The sequence below is a fragment of the Mustela erminea genome, chromosome 19 (genome assembly GCF_009829155.1).
Source record: "Mustela erminea isolate mMusErm1 chromosome 19, mMusErm1.Pri, whole genome shotgun sequence".
Taxonomy (NCBI): Eukaryota; Metazoa; Chordata; class Mammalia; order Carnivora; family Mustelidae; genus Mustela; species Mustela erminea.
Window position 1 is genome coordinate 9074575 of NC_045632.1, and position 16035 is coordinate 9090609.

Genomic DNA, 16035 nt, shown 5'->3' on the forward strand with positions numbered 1-16035 from the left:
GTGGCTGATGCATGAACAGCACCAGGAGCCAAGAGAGAAATGCATGATTACTGCTTGAGAACAATAGAGCCCTCTGTGGTTACATAAGGGTTCACGAGGAGACCGAGTGCACAGGGCAGTGACTAGATAACTGGGCTGGACCGCCTACATGTATATATTGCCAGAACTTGCTTGAGAGAGTAGTAGAAGTAAAAGTAATGATAGAAGTAGAAGTAGTAGTAGTAGTAGTAGAGACGCTAATAGAAACCCTAATAAAGAAGTTTGCTCCTCATCACGTTTGCGGGTCGTTCTTGCGGGTCGAGAGCGACAACTGGTGCCGACAACCCGGGAAACTGTCCGCATCGCAAAACGGAGATTGAGATAGAGCAACGATAAGGTAAGGAGTGCACCTATTTCTGTCTAGTGAGTGACAGGGAAAGTTCCTAGGATTAGGACAATACAAGTGAAAGTTTCCTCAGGATGGGGAACGAGCTTAGTAGACGTAGAATGGAAGATCCCCTAAAAGACGTTCTCAAGATGAACGGTACCCCCTTAAAGGCAAAAACAGCCAGGGCCTTTTTAAAAGAAGTAGCAGAGATTGCCCCCTGGTTTATAGAAGAAGGGCTCCTAAATGTGCCACAATGGGAACACCTGGGCGAGGACTTAAAACTCTGTCCCTCTACATCCCCGGGGACTCTCGCCGTGTGGTCCCTGGTGAAAGTATGTTTGCATTCCCCCCCGAGAGCCCCTGCAGCGAGCAATACTACAGGGAGGGGAAGTTTTTGAGCAAGTGAAAGAAGAATCCCGTAAGGGCTCCTCCCGAGACTCGGGCTCCTCCCGAGACTCTGACCTTGAAAGCGAAAGCTCAGAAGGGATGTCAGAAAGCGAGTTGCAGGAGCTAGGAAAGATAGAGGCAAACAACAAGAAGGAGGAATCTCCCGGTCTCCAGACAGACTTGGGAGCCATGAGGCAACGACTTGAGGATAAAGAGGCGGAATTGCAAAAGGTATTAGGAGAGTTAAGGGTGCAGGGAGAAGTAATGGCGCAGCTGAGAGCAGGGGCGGAAGCCGCAGTTGTGGCACAATCGAAAGTTACGCCGCTTCCGCATTCTAGCCCCACAGCGCCACCCCATGAGTGGCCCCCACCTTATAAGCCCAGCTGCACCAAGACGTGCTATTGTTCGGGCTGTGCCGCGGAGAATTGGAGAGAGGTCCTTGGCCCGGGGAAAGGTTTTTTTCCAGTGTTAGAAGATCAGAATCATCAGAGGTATCACCAGCCCCTAGATTTTAAGTTGGTGAAGCAGCTGAAGGAGGCAGTTAGCAGCTATGGGCCCCAAGCAGCCTTTACGGTCTCCCTTGTGGAGTCGCTGGGAGCACTCTACCTCGCTCCCGAGGATTGGGCCAACTTGACCAGGGCGGTATTAAGTGGAGGACAATATCTAGAATGGAAAATCCAAAATCAGGACAATTGTCTGGACACAGCACGGAGAAATGCAGCCGCAGGTAACCCGCAATGGAATTTAAAAATGCTGACAGGCACGGGGCCATACCTCGGGGCCCAAGTGCAGAGTACATACCCCCCTGCGGTGTATCAACAGATAGCCACGGCGACCCTCAGGGCTTGGAAGACTCTGAGAGGGGCAGGAGACTTGCAAGGCCAATTATCCAAACCCGACCCGGTGCTTAGATGGCACCGAGGTTCCCTTTGTGTTTTCCCACAGGATGCGCCTGCTCCACTCTGGGTGCCGGAGTGGAACCTGTGGAGGATGCTGCTAATGATGATGATAGCAACGACGACCGTCCTGCAACCTGTCCCCGTGAAGGCGGAGTCAATTCAACTGTGGCCGAGACAAGAGACTGCCCAGCTTCAAGCCCTTCTTCAAATGGCTCAGCATAGAGTGCAATCTTCTCACCCTAACTCATGTTTGTTACTGACGCTTAAAGCTTTGTGAGCTCTTTATTCTCTCACTTCCCTTCTCTGACGCACGCATGGTATGTTGTAGTAACAATTGTAGGAGTACTAGTGGTAATCATTCTTTTCATGTGCCTCTTGCCTTGTGTACTTAAAATTATATTCGCAGAAGTTTATAAGGTAAAAGCTATTGTACGTAACCACCAGTTAATCACTCGCAATAGGCTCAAAGTACCACCTTGAATGCCACTCAAGTATCTCTTGACTCCGTCAGCAATTGGGTTAGTATGTCATAACAATCAGTCTCATTCCTCAAAACCTGGGCAGGCATAAGAGCCCTGATCATGTTGATGATTCTGGCTCAAGTACTCCTTCTAATATGCATCTGTGGAATTGCGCGACAACAGCGGCTATAGCAACGGGCTTTGGTCTAAGCCATGATGGCTCTGGAGGCTGGTACCTCCCCCCAAATATGGCTTAGTATGCTGGATCGGTAGCCAGAGACGGGTAAGACTGATCCCTCACCATAGCAACCTAAGACAGGGGCTCTTCGACCAGGGGGAGTACCCGATGACGGGTAAGCATGTGTGCTGAGGATTGGCAACCTAAGACAGGCACGATCCCTGCCATATAAACAAATAAAAAAGGGGGAAGGAAGGAAGAAGGAAGGAAGGAAACAAGGAAGGAGAAACAGAATGCCAGGGGCTTAGAATAGAGAAAAATGTGAAAGTGGCCACTTAACAAGTATTAAGTTTCAGTTTTGCAGGATGAGAAAACTCCAGAGATTGGCTTTCCAATCATGTAAATACATTTAACACTTTAGTTAAAAATGGCTAAAATGGAAAAAAATGGTTAAAATGGTAAATTTCATGGCGTATATATTTTTTAAAGATTTTATTTATTTATTTTTTAGAAAGAGAGGGAGTGTGAATGGCAGAAGAGCAGAGGGAGAGGGACAAACAGATTCCATGCTAGGTACTCAGTGGGACGTGGGGCTCAACCCCACAGCCTGAGATCATGACCTGAGCCCAAACCAAGAGTCAGACACTTTACTGACTAAGCCATCCAAGCGTCCCTCATGGCATATAATTTTGACGACAAGAATAAATTAGGACCCCTAAAACTGATACAGAGATAGGAGATTTAAAAAATTACCTTCAATTGAAAAGGTATTTCTCTCTCAAAGAGAATATGAATTCATCCACAAATAGAGGATGACATTAATTCCATATCACAGCCCACTCAGGATCAACAGTATAAAACAACCACTGACAACTAACCAACATAAGGAAGTCTAAGTCATGAACCAACAGTGTATGGGTAATATTTATACAAATATGCACATAATTTTATTGGCAATGGACATATGGCTGATTCATATTTGAACTAAACCCTACACTATCTTCCAAGTCCTGAGCTGAAAATGGTTATCTAAAACTATAAAACACAGGGAAGCCTGGGTGGCTCAGTTGGTTAAGGGGCTGCCTTCGGCTCAGGTCATAAATCCAGTGTCCTGGGATCAAGTCCCACATCGGGCTCCTTGCTCGGCAGGGGGCCTGCTTCTCCCTCTGCCTCTGCCTGACTCTTCTTTCTGCCTGTGGTTGCGCACTCTCTTTCTCTCTCTAACAAATAAATAAATAGAATCTTAAAAAAAAAAAAAACAAAACTATAAAGCACAGATAAAAAACAAAACACAATTCATTAATGCAGTGGGAACTATCATTAAAAATGCAGGTTTTTTATTGAGTTGTAAAACAAGAATAAGAGGGGCACCTGGGTGACTCAGTGGGTTAAGTCTCTGCCTTCAGCTCAGGTCATGATCTCAGGGTTCTGGGATCGAGCCTCACATCAGGCTCTCTGCTCAGCGGGGACCCTGCTTCCCCCTCTCTGTCTGCCTACTTGGGATCTCTATCTCACTGTCAAATAAATAAATAAAATAAAAAAGGAAATTTTCACTGAAAAAATTCTGAAACAAATATTCCATCATAAAAGGATCCTTCCAAATATTTAAACAGACTGTACACTGAGGAAAAGCACACATTTAAGGCACTAGCATGTGTTATATGGCACAAATTGCTCAGAAAATTATTTATGGTCAGTTATTAAAATGCTCTAATAAAAATTTTATGGATAAACATTTAAATAACATTAGAGGGTTTTAAAAAAGATTTTGTTTATTTATTTGACAGAGAGACACAGCGAGAGAGAGGGAACGCAAGCGGGCCGGGCGGGGGAGGAAGGAGTAGGCTCCCCGCTGAGCAGAGAGCCTAATGTGGGGCTCAATCCCAGGACCCTGAGTTCATGACCTGAGCTAAAGGCAGATGATCAATGACTGAGCCACCCAGGTGCCCCACATTAGAGAATTTTTAAAGAGAGTCTCGGGGGCATCCAGTCAGTTAAGTGCCTGACTTTTGGTTTCAGTTCAGGTTGGGATCTCAGGGTCCTGAGACTGGGCCCCATGTCCAGCTCTGCTCTCAGTGCACTGTCTACTTAAGACTCTCTCTTCCCCTCCCTCTGACCTGCCACCCTACCCACCCCTGTTCTCACTCTAAAATAAATAAATACATCTTTTAAAAAGAGTCCCACTTCACACAGAATGCCATGGTCGTATTCATCCTTCAGAAGCAACAACAACAAACATCTCTGAATAGAGAAAGACCATGATTGTTGTAAAATATCCTGAATATCACTGCTATGTAAAGTACACATTTGGGCATTAATTATACTGCAATTCAGTTACATTTTGAGAACATTATTTCCAAGTAGTACTTCCCAAATCCCATTTTAAGGTGTGGTCTCCTGCACCTCACACCTCACCTGTGTCACCTGCTTTACTCCTTCCCACCCACTGGAGTGTAAGACGCTTTCTCTCCAGATCCCAGGGCTCCTTGACTCCAGGATCTGGCTTAGATAGAGTGAGACTCATCTATTTTAAAAATAGGAATATGCATTTTGTTGGATTAATTTTCTTTTTTATAGATTTTTATTTATTATATTTGACACAGAGAGAGAGAGAGAGAGCGAGAGAGAGATCACAAGTAGGCAGAGAGGCAGACAGAGAGAGTAGGGGGGAAGCAGGCTCCCCGCTGAGCAGAGAGCCTGATGCAGGGCTTGATCCCAGGACCCTGAGATCAGGACCTGAGCTGAAGGCAGAGGCTTAACCCACTGAGCCACCCAGTCACCCCCATTGGATTAATTTTCAACCCAGCATTATCCTCAGTAGAGAAGAGAGGTCATTATAGAATTCTAGAAAACGGTTTCCCAAAATACTCTTATTTGGCAAGTTCAAAGGGAATGATTTTATGACAATTATAGGTGCTACTAGACTATGAAGAATGGCAACAACAATCCTTTTTAAACACTTACTAGTCACTAGAGAGCATTATAACAATCTGTATAAGTTAATACAAACAAAAACACACACTGAAATAACTTGTGAGACCAAACATATTTTTTTCTTTTAAGAGAGTACTTTGCCGGGGCGCCTGGTTGGCTCAGTGGGTTGAAGCCTCTGCCTTCAGCTCGGGTCGTGGTCCCGGGGTCCTGGGATTGAGCTCCGCATCGGGCTCTCTGCTCTACCAGGAGCCTGCTTCCTCCTCTCTCTCTGCCTGACTCTCTGTCTGCTTGTGATCTCTGTCTGTCAAATAAATAAAATAAAAAATATTAAAAAAAAAAAGAGAGAGTACTTTGCCAAACATCCAGTAAATGCAAAAAACTAGGTTTGTTTGTTTTTTTTAAAGATTTTATTTATTTGACAGAGATAGAGAGTTCACAAGTAGGCAGAGATGCAGACGGAGAGAGGGAGAAGCAGGCTTCCCGCTGAGCAGGGAGCCCCATGCAGGGCTTGATCCCAGGACCCTGAGATCATGACCTGAGCTGAAGGCAGAGGCCTAACCCACTTAGCCACCCAGGTGCCCCAAGAAACTGGGCTTTAAGCAAGGTCAACAGACCAACAGTTTACATAACATGACAAACAGGTCTACATTCAGAGACTGCCTTCTTTTTTTTTTTTTAAGATTTTATTTAACTGATAGAGATCACAAGAAGACAGAGAGACAGGCAGAGAGAGAGAGAGAGAGCAGAGAGCCTGATGCAGCGCTCAATCCCAGGATCCTGAGACCATGACCCAAACCACTGTGCCACCCAGGCGCTGCCCCCACCACCACTTTTTTTAAAAAGGTTTTATCAGCGACTGCCTTAAAGCAACATTCCCTTGGGGCCAAGGGTGGGCTGCCCCAAGATGAGACATTTTGACATGAACATTCTTTTGGGCTCAAGGTAATTCATATGCTGTAGGCCCAAGAGAAACTTTTTTCCGTCCTTAACTATGTAGAAGAATCTAAGTTGGGGGTCTTTCCCAGCACAAGGCTGTTACGAGAGACAAATTTTACACGAGTGGCATCTGTGGCCCATCTGTGGCCACCCTGTGGTCCCCGAGGGCAAACATCTGGTGACCAAACACCTGCTCTTCTTGCCCTGGGAACTACCTTTCCCCACCTGAGAGCCCCGGACCCGCCTCCTTCCTGCAGGTGACATCCACATACCTCGTTTAGCTGGAATATCTTTGGGATTTCCATGTCAGTGAGGGGTCTGCATACTTACTAGATTTGAGCTTTTGTTAATCTCATTTCAGATTGATTGATTATTAGCCCAATAAAGGAATGAAGAGCAACAGAAGGCTGACTTCAACCCAGAAATGGTGTTTTTTTTGTTGTTGTGGTTTTGTGGTTTTTTTGTAACATAACATTTTCAAATCTGCTTAAATCCAGAGAGGTTTTTATGACACAATTTGATTTTCACATCAAATATAGATATATAACAATACAAATGAAGGAACAATAATTTATAGTGCAAGAAATATTACATGTACAAGTAAATATTACATGCACGTATTGTGAAAACGGGTCCCCATAAACTGAAGTGGAGACATCATTTTGCTCAGTCACTAAAGAAAGCCCTTAAGGCACCTGGGGTGGCTTTCTCGGGTTAAGTGTCTGCCTTGGTGCAGGTCATGACGCCAGGGTCCTGGGATTGAGCCCCACCTGGAGCAGGGAGCCTGTTTTTTCCTCTTTCTCTGCCCCTCCCCACTGCTCAAGCTTTCTTTCTCTCTCTTTCTCTTTCTCGCTTACTTTCTCAAATAAATAAAATCTTTTTCAAAAATATTTTATTTACTTATTTGACATACAGAGATCATAAGTAGGCAGAGAGAGAGAGACAGAGAAGAAGGCTCCCGCTGAGCAGAGAGCACGATACGGGGGCTCGATCCCAGGACCCTGGGATCATGACGTGAGCCGAAGGCAGAGGCTTTAACCCACTGAGCCACCCAGGCCCCCCTCAAATAAATAGAATCTTAAAAACAAGAAAAAAGCCATTGACACTTCCAATTATGCACTATCAAATTTATTATTCTTGCTGATTTAAGAACATGAAGCAAATATGAATCCCAGGGCTTACTTTCAGAGATACTGTAAAAGAAAAGTTACTACAGTGATCCGATTTGGAAATCAGGAGGGACCAGAAAGTCATGACGTGAAGGAGGGAATGAGGCATTTTTCCCTCAGGACCAGTAGTCCAGGATTATTTTGTTTCTTAGATTTTCTTGAAAGGAATTCACATTTTCTCAAATATGCAGTAGAGATACAGATTTTCCTCTGCATAGTATTGATGTGCTTTGGTCTTGAATATAGAATAATGAGTTTAAAATTTTTTTTTTTTAAAGATTAGAGATCTGGGGGCGCCTGGGTGGCTCAGTGGGTTAAGCCGCTGCCTTCAGCTCAGGTCAGGATCTCAGGGTCCTGGGATCGAGTCCCGCATCGGGCTCTCTGCTCAGCAGGGAGCCTGCTTCCCTCTCTCTCTCTCTCTGCCTGCCTCTCTGTCTGCTTGTGATCTCTCTCTGTCAAATAAATAAATAAAATCTTTAAAAAAAAAAAAAAAAAAAAGATTAGAGATCTGGACTGCATTGGCCTGAAGAGTATAAGTGCCCAACCTGTACAATGTTTATTATTAAAAATGGATTCAAGGGAAGTTGCTAGGAAATGCGGACATACTATATATACAAATTGTTAGTTAAATATATTCCATTATAGAGAGCACCAGAAGTAATACATTTAAAGCAAGGAACTTTTTAGGATTCTGATACTTCTACATTTGTTCTGACACTGAAGAGGAAAATCACTCAGAGCAAGTTCACCCAGAGTGGCCCCAGGCCAGCAGACGCCAGTAGATAGATCAAGAGATAACCAGAAGCCCACTAAGGAGTGAAAGAAAACCCGATGTTTCTGCTTCTGTAAGAAGCAGACTTCCCAACACAAGCTCCCTGCACCGCCCTAACAGCCTAAACCAGCCCTCCTCTCCCCAGTTAAAACCCATCTCCCAGCAGCCAGCATAGCCCTTGCAACCTGACCCCATACACCCCTCTATAAAATCCCTGGAACCCCACTATGTGGGGCCCAGAGCTTTGAGCACGAGCTCATCTGGGTCCACCCACATAAAATCAATCTGAGTTCTCCTACTTCTCCGAGGGTCACTTGGTCTCTCCCGAGTCTGATTATTTTCTGCAACATTTCTGGAGGCCCAAGCGAGATTCCAACCGTTCTGGCCCCTTGAGCCTCTGGCCAGTGGCTTTGACTACACTGGAGCAGGAAGGAACTCAAGGACTGAATGAGGCAGCATGCCATCCCACAGGATTCCAGGTCCTCCTTCACCCTGGAGTTCCAACCTTCTGGGCAGTCTTGTCCCGGCTGGACTCCAAGGAGAAGAGGACCAACTCGCCTGGCAACACATCTGGCTTTGGTAAGCCACCTGGGAATATGATCTGTAGTCAGATCCTGCTCAAACTGAATTGAAGGGAAGCTTGATCACCTTCCAGAAATTTCCCAAAGGAATTCCACAGGTCAGGGACCTCCCAGCAGGGCAGGTCCTACAAGACAGGAACCTCCAGAGGGGAGGAACTATAGTAACTTTGGTGTGAATGCAGAAGTGAGTGAACGGCCTGTTTGTGTTTGTGGCTCCCCACCCTTGAGACTATGGAGTCTGAGCGGGCCCCAAACTGTTTCCAGGGTGAACTCACAGAATCTAGGGCCAGTACTTTCGGGCACCAGGCTGGGGCTTATATGGACTCACTATGGCTAAGAGGCATCCATGTCTCCTCCAGGAGAGCAGACAGGTGGGCATCTGATTGGTCTCTCCTTTGGAGGGGCACCTACCCTTTGTCTTTGAACCACCAACACAGGGAGGGAACACACAGGGTGGGTAAGAGAGCCTCTGTTCATCATGGGCAGAAACTCTTCAAAACCTATTCCTAGACTGTATGCTTAAAAATTGTAAGAAGGCATTCTCAGGAAACTATGAGAACAAAATGTCTCCTGGAAAATTACACACATTATGTGAATTGGAATGGCCCACTTTCGGGGTTGGCTGGTGCTCTGAGGGTATCCTAGACCCACCCACTGTCCAGGCCATTTACAGAGTTGTGGTCAGTACAGCTGGACACCTTGACCCATACCCATATATTTGATTCTTGGCTTCAGATAGCCCAAACTCTGCCCCCGTGGGTCCAATTCTGTGATAATAGGAAGAGCCAGAGTAGGATATTTGTTACCCAAGTAAAAGAGCTCAAGGGCTGTAAGAAAGCAAAGCCTGTTTATCAGGGAGACAGACAGACAGGACAATCTATTCATGCACCCGCCATATGTCCCGAGTGCACCACCAGGGGGCAGCTGATGCCCCACCTTTTGGATAGCCCTCCTCAGCCTCCTCTACAACCACCAAGCCCAGAGGAAATTCCAACCCTGCCCCAATCCTGGAGCGCCAGCCGCCAGCTTGCGAGCAGACATCTGTGCTCATCTCAGGTTCCAGTTCCCCCATCACAGGTCTCCAGATGCTGCTCCATAAGATGAAAGGGTAACAGATAGACACTGAGAACACCATCCAGCCCCAACAGTCTATTCACATCTATCAGCCATTTGGCACCACTGACCTTCTAAATTGGAAAAATCATATACCGCCATATTCAGAGAAGCCTCAGGCCATGATTGACCTCCTGGAGTCCCTGTTCCAGACCCACCAACCCACTTGGGATGATTGCCACTCAATTCTCCTGACACTCTTCAACAGAAGAATACAAACAATCCTCACCAAGACACGTCACTGGCTCTGATGCCAGCTCCCACCTGGAACCCTAAAAGCAAAATCATGGGTGTTAGCAGCAGCACCCGACACTCAGCCCAGCTAGGATTTCCATACGGTCGAGGGACTAGCTGACCGAAGTCGATACTGTCTAGCTCTTCTGCATGGACTCAGAGCAGGGGTAAAGACGCCAACCAACATGTCAAAAACTGTGGCAGTTATCCAGAAATCAGAGGAATCACCAACTGACTTCTGGGAGAGACTATATGAGGCCTTCTGAGTGCACATCCCATTTGATCCAGAGGCCCCAGAGAACCAGCAAATGGTCAACTCAGTGTTTGTGATGCAATCATATACCAATATTTGCCAGAAACTCCAGAAACTTGAGGGCTTCGCTGGCATGAATGCTACCCAGCTGACAGAAGTGACAAATAAGGTCTTTGCAAGTTGAGACCATGAGGCCAAATGAGAAGCAGATAAAAGAATGCAAACAAAGGCATCGTTGATGGCTTCAGCACTAGGAAAACTAGACCCAACTGGACAGTCAGCCCCACTGCAAAAGGGGTACCCAATAGGAAGGCCCCACTCTGATGAGATCAATGTGTCTATTATGAGGAGACTGCCCACTGCAAAAATGAATGACCCCGCCATAAGGAACCAACCGAAGGGCCTGGCAAAATTACTTCAGAAAAAAGGAAAACAAAATAGCAGCCTGAGCCTGAAAAGCAAGACCTTATCAGTCCGGCTGGGACTGAGTCAAACTAGGGAAGACCAGGCTCCCTTTCATTAGGTACCTGAGAGCCTATGGTCAAAATGAAAGTGGGGGCCCAACCGTTGACTTTCATGGTGAATACAGGTACTGAGCATTAAGTGGTTACCAGACCCATGGCTCCACTCACAGGGCATAAGGCCACAGTTGTCAGGGCAAATGGTTCCCAAACTGCCTGCCAATTTTGTGGACTCTGAACATGCCAGCTGGGGGCATACACAGTTACTCAGGAATTCCTATACCTATCGGAAAGTCCCGTTTCCTTCCAAGGTAGAGAGTTACTGACAAAGCTTGAGGCCCAGATCACCTTTATCCAAAGGGGGCCTACAAGCCTCACCTTGGGAAGGCCTAATTCCCTCATGATGGCAGTAACTGTACCCACAGAAAATGAATGGCAATTTTACTGCCAAGAAAAAGGAGACCCCACGAAGCTAACCAGTCTGCTGGATGGCTTCCCTGATGTCTGGGCTGAAAAACGACCTCCTGGCCTGACCCATAACCATGGGCAAAAAATGAAGAGGGATTAAAAGGAGAAGTGGGCTGGTGGAAACTGCCTGACCAGAGACTTTTTGTCCCCAGTACTGTAACAACCCCCCTAATAAAGCAATATCATGAACTAACTCACTTGGGAATAACAGCCCTGGAGAAACTGCTATTTCATCCCCAAACTCCCCACCCCGTGCACCCAAACAAGCACTAGGTGCAGTACATGCACACAGAACAAGGCAAATCAAGGACCTAGACCATGCCTCGGGATTCAAACAACGGGCACCATGCCTTTTGAGGACTTGGAGATAGACTTCAAAGAGGTCAAGCCATGCTGAGGATACTGATACTCACTGGTCCTACTTTGCACTCACTCAGGTTGGGTGGAGGCTTAACCCACATGCACAGAGAAAACACAAGAAGTAGTAAAAGCCTCCTGAGAGATGTCATCCCCAGTATGGGCTTCCCCTTTCCGCCAGCTCAGACAATGGACCGAGTTTCATGGCAGAGATAGCCCAAGGCCTACTCAGTATCTTGAAAATAAAATGGAAGCTCCATACAGCATACAGACCTCAGAGCTCAGGGAAAGTAGAGCACATGAACCTGAACCTTAAAACAACTTTAACCAAAGTCTGTCAGGAAATCCCCTGGGTAGAAATGTTACCACGGGCCCTGTTCAGGGCACACTATACCCCACGATCCTTTGACTACTCACCCTTTGAGATTCTCTATGATAGGCCACCCCCCATAACAAGCCAGCTTAGAGATCTCAGACCAATTGGAGACTTAGAAATATCCCTACACCTCTAGGCCCTGAGGAAAACTATACCACATCTCCTGAGAAACTTTAGAAAGAACCACCATCCCCATGAGTTACTGGGCTCATCCCTACCAACTGGGGGACATGATATGGGTAAAAGATCAGGAAGAAGGAGCTGCTCCAACCCACTCAGATGGGTCCCCATCTAGTAATACTGACAACTTTCACTGCTGTTAAAGTTGCAGGTATCACTCCCTGGATCCATCATTCCTGAGTAAAGAAGGCAGTGGCCCCCACAGACCCAGATGATTGGCAGACAGCCTGGGACCCAACTGACCCCCTCAAGTTGAAGATCTGTAAGAAGACACAGCAGTTCACAGCCACCAAAGGGGCCTCCAGTCTGACTTGAAGCCCCACAGAAATTTTCAGATCCCCCACTTTAGGAATCCACAACCTTTCTCCAGTCACAAACCTGGAGGCCAACTGGTCAGTGCATGGTGGAAGCTTGAGGAACTCAATGGGAAATATTTGGACATTAAAATCCTGGTGTCACTCAATGCCATAATAGTGGTACTTGTAACCCTAGTGTTCTCTGTGCATCTAGCTGAGTCAGCTCCAGGTGACTGGAATTGGACACAAAAAAATCACTCTATTCATACTCTATATAGGTATATTGAGACTATTCAGTGAAATCTACTGCTTTTTAATAACTGTCTCCCCAGTCCCACTTTAAAATGAGCCCCCTAAGGCTGGTGCTGTGGCTGTCAATTATAGAGCTAAGCTCGGGCTACCTAGATGATGACATGACTGAGGACAGTCAATGCCACCAGTTGCAGGCTGTAAGGATGCTGGGGGCACCCACCACCCACCACGTACATGCCAGGATTACCAGCAGCCCTCTTGGTCCAATGGCCTTGATGCATGTGCTACAGCACACCAAAAACTCTGTCAACATGAGGGTCTATTCTACCTGTCTGGTAGCCCAATGGATTGATGTCCCAACTGCTATGCAGCCCTACACCCCATGGGTATAGGGTAGACCTACCCTGTCTCCTCCATGGTCTCTCCCCACTCCTATCCAGGAGGTCCGTACCTGAGCTCCTACTCTTGCTCTACCTACAGCCATTCCCAACCCAGGACAGGTAACACCAAGCCCATGGTCCCCCCGTTCTTGTACTTTGGTACACTCTAGCATGCCAAGACAATGTTGTAACCTGAGTGAGGTCACTCTTTGTCACAATAAAGGAAAGAAACTCATGACAGGAAGCATTAAGCCCAGGCTAGCTACATTGGGACTATAGGGATCCAAGATGCCCTGAGGAAAAGGATCTAACCTGTTGGGAACCTGACCCTTATTAACCCCTACTAAAGTTTCCTCCCAATGGAGGGCCTCTCACTTTAGACCCTCAAGCATGTGATGTGATAGAAGAGGTCCACCGTTTACTCAACACAACCATCCCTCAGTAGGAGTTCTATCTGCCACCCAATTCTCCAAACCCACAGTTGCCCTTCACTTGATGGGCACATGTCCACCACATCATGGTGCACTCCATAACCTGGCACTCTTTTCACATGTGGAAGACATATTCATCCATGTTTACCGGCTAAACAGAGAGGGCCATGTCCATGGATGCTTCCTACTCCACAGGTAGATATAGTCTCTATATCTACTCAATCCCTCCATTTCCTTGTTGGCATATGCTTGGTCCAAGAGGGCCATCCAAATCATCCCACTTTTGGTTGGATTAGGCATAATGATAGCTGTGGGCATAAGGATAGGAAGAATGGCCTCATCCTATTACTACAAGAAGCTGTCAGAAAATCTTGCAGAAGATATGGAGCAGGTAGGTGGCTAAGTCTATGATGACCATATAAGATCAGATTTACTCCTTAGAAGCAGGGGTACTACAGAATCAAAGGGGCTTAGACCTGCTCACTGCCAAAAAGGGGGGAACTCTGCCTCTTCCCAAATGAGGAATGTTGTTTCTTCATGAACCAGTCAGGGTTAGTCAGAGACATGATCCAATGACTACAAGATCAGATTGCACACAGGAGACAAGGGGCAATTGGTATGATGTCTGGGGCTGGGCTGTGTGGTTCCTTCCCTTAGCCAGCCCTCTCTGCATTCTCCTGTTGATACTCCTGTTCAGTCCATGTATTATTAATCTTATCACCCTATTCATCAGCTCTCAGATGGAATCAATTAAGTTGCAACTATTGATAACTCAATACAGGTCTCTAGATCAACAAAAATCCAATGGAAATTATCGATGCCCATTCTAAGTTTAAAAAGTCATTGAACGGGGTGGAGTGGGGGGATGAAGAGGAAAATCAGCCAGAGCAGGTTCACCCAGGGTAGCCCCAGGCCAGCAGACCCCAGTAGATAGAGCAAGAGATAACTAGAAGTCCCACTAAGGAGCAAGAGATAACCAGCTCTTTCTGCTTCTGTAAACAGACTTCCCACCACAAGCCCCCTCCACTGCCATAAGAGACTAAAGCAACCTCCCACTCCCCCCGGTTTAAATGTACCTCCCAGCAGCTATCATAGCCCTTGGAACCTGACCCCTTATACCCCCTTATAAAAACTCTGTAATCCCACAACGTAGGGCCCAGAGCTTTGAGCACTAGCTCGTCTGGGTCCACCAGCATAAAATAAATTCAAGTTCTCCTACTACTCTGAGTGTCTCTTGGTCTCTTACCAATCTGATTATTTTCTGCGACAATACAGATATATCACAAATATCACCTGCCTGAGACTTTGCACAGTTGGTCTCAACCTACAAATATCTATGTAAGCAAAAATAACATTAAAAGCATTTGTTCTGTTTTAAAGGTATAAAAAATTAGAATTAAACTGTAATGAACAACAACAGAAAGGTTTAAAAGGACTGTGCATATCAAAAACTTAGCTTTAAGAAAACTGAAGGAAAATGTGAAATAACTCCTGAGTATGGTGCTTTCATTTTGCAGTGGGAGAAGTATGGCTTCTGGCTGGGAAGACCTCTCTTGGTAAATAACTTAGCATATGTAACAGCAGAGAAATTTCTTTTTGTGTGGTTGGAGTTTGATCATAAACTCATTTTGGTGAGGACTGGTCCTCTACTAGTCATAGTAGGGTATGGAAACTGAGAGACTTGATGGTTGTGTGTGTGTGTGTGTGTGTGTGTGTTTAACAGAGAGAGACAGAGAGACAGATGGGGGGGTTGGGTAGGGGAAGAGGGAGAGAGAAACTTAAGCAAGCTCCATGCGCAGCATAACTCCACCAGGAGTCAATCACAGGACCCTGAGAACACAACAAGCCACCCAAGTGTCCCTGTTTAAATTGTTTTTTAGCTAGCCATGATCTAGATCTGTTTCTGATCTAGCTCCCCACTTATAGCCCTATAGGCTGCACGTTACAAAATTAGCTGCAGTTCAGTTATGACTTGACTAAAGGACGATGACTTCGTCTTGTAATACCGCATGGCCACAATATGCTTTATGGTCAAGAGAAGCACAGATTGCAGGCCCAGAGGCATCTGCCTCTTAGAAATTTAAAATTCTTCACAATGCAGCCCATTTAAAGGCTTGATGCATTCGGTAGAGGAGATTCTGAATAAAGCCAAAGACAAAGGACATTATGTCTTCTCAGTAGAACCTGGCAGAGTCACCTTCAGCACCCATCAGCCATGGCCCAGGGATGACATTCACAATACAAATAATTTAGATGCTCCATCTGGAGAAGCATAGAAAACTCACCCACTTAGCACACTGAGTGCTCTGAATTTATGACTCTGGAGAAAACCAGCACAAAATAAAATCAACCATCTCCAGTGACACCAGAAGGAGCAAGAGGACTCTAATCAGCACATTCAGTCACAGCTAACTCCCCTGAGGTAGTGCTGAGCATTTTAACCCACGAGGATGGAAAGTAACCATCATACCTTGAAAGAAGTGATAGAGAACCACCTTCCAACAATCTGGTATGACTCATGTTCAATACACATCAGTGACCTGTTTCCAA

General features: G+C 46.1%; 2 protein-coding genes and 1 pseudogene across 2 annotated transcripts in view; 1 reads left to right on the top strand and 2 right to left on the bottom strand.

Annotated features, from left to right (window-relative positions):
• LOC116579132 (zinc finger protein 11-like) overlaps positions 1 to 16035 on the bottom strand; it is a 1039038-nt gene that overhangs the window by 833299 nt on the left and 189704 nt on the right.
• LOC116579165 (putative protein ZNF720) overlaps positions 1 to 16035 on the top strand; it is a 794777-nt gene that overhangs the window by 751854 nt on the left and 26888 nt on the right. The gene's annotated exons all lie outside the window — the stretch shown is intronic.
• LOC116579148 overlaps positions 1 to 16035 on the bottom strand; it is a 187889-nt pseudogene that overhangs the window by 145042 nt on the left and 26812 nt on the right.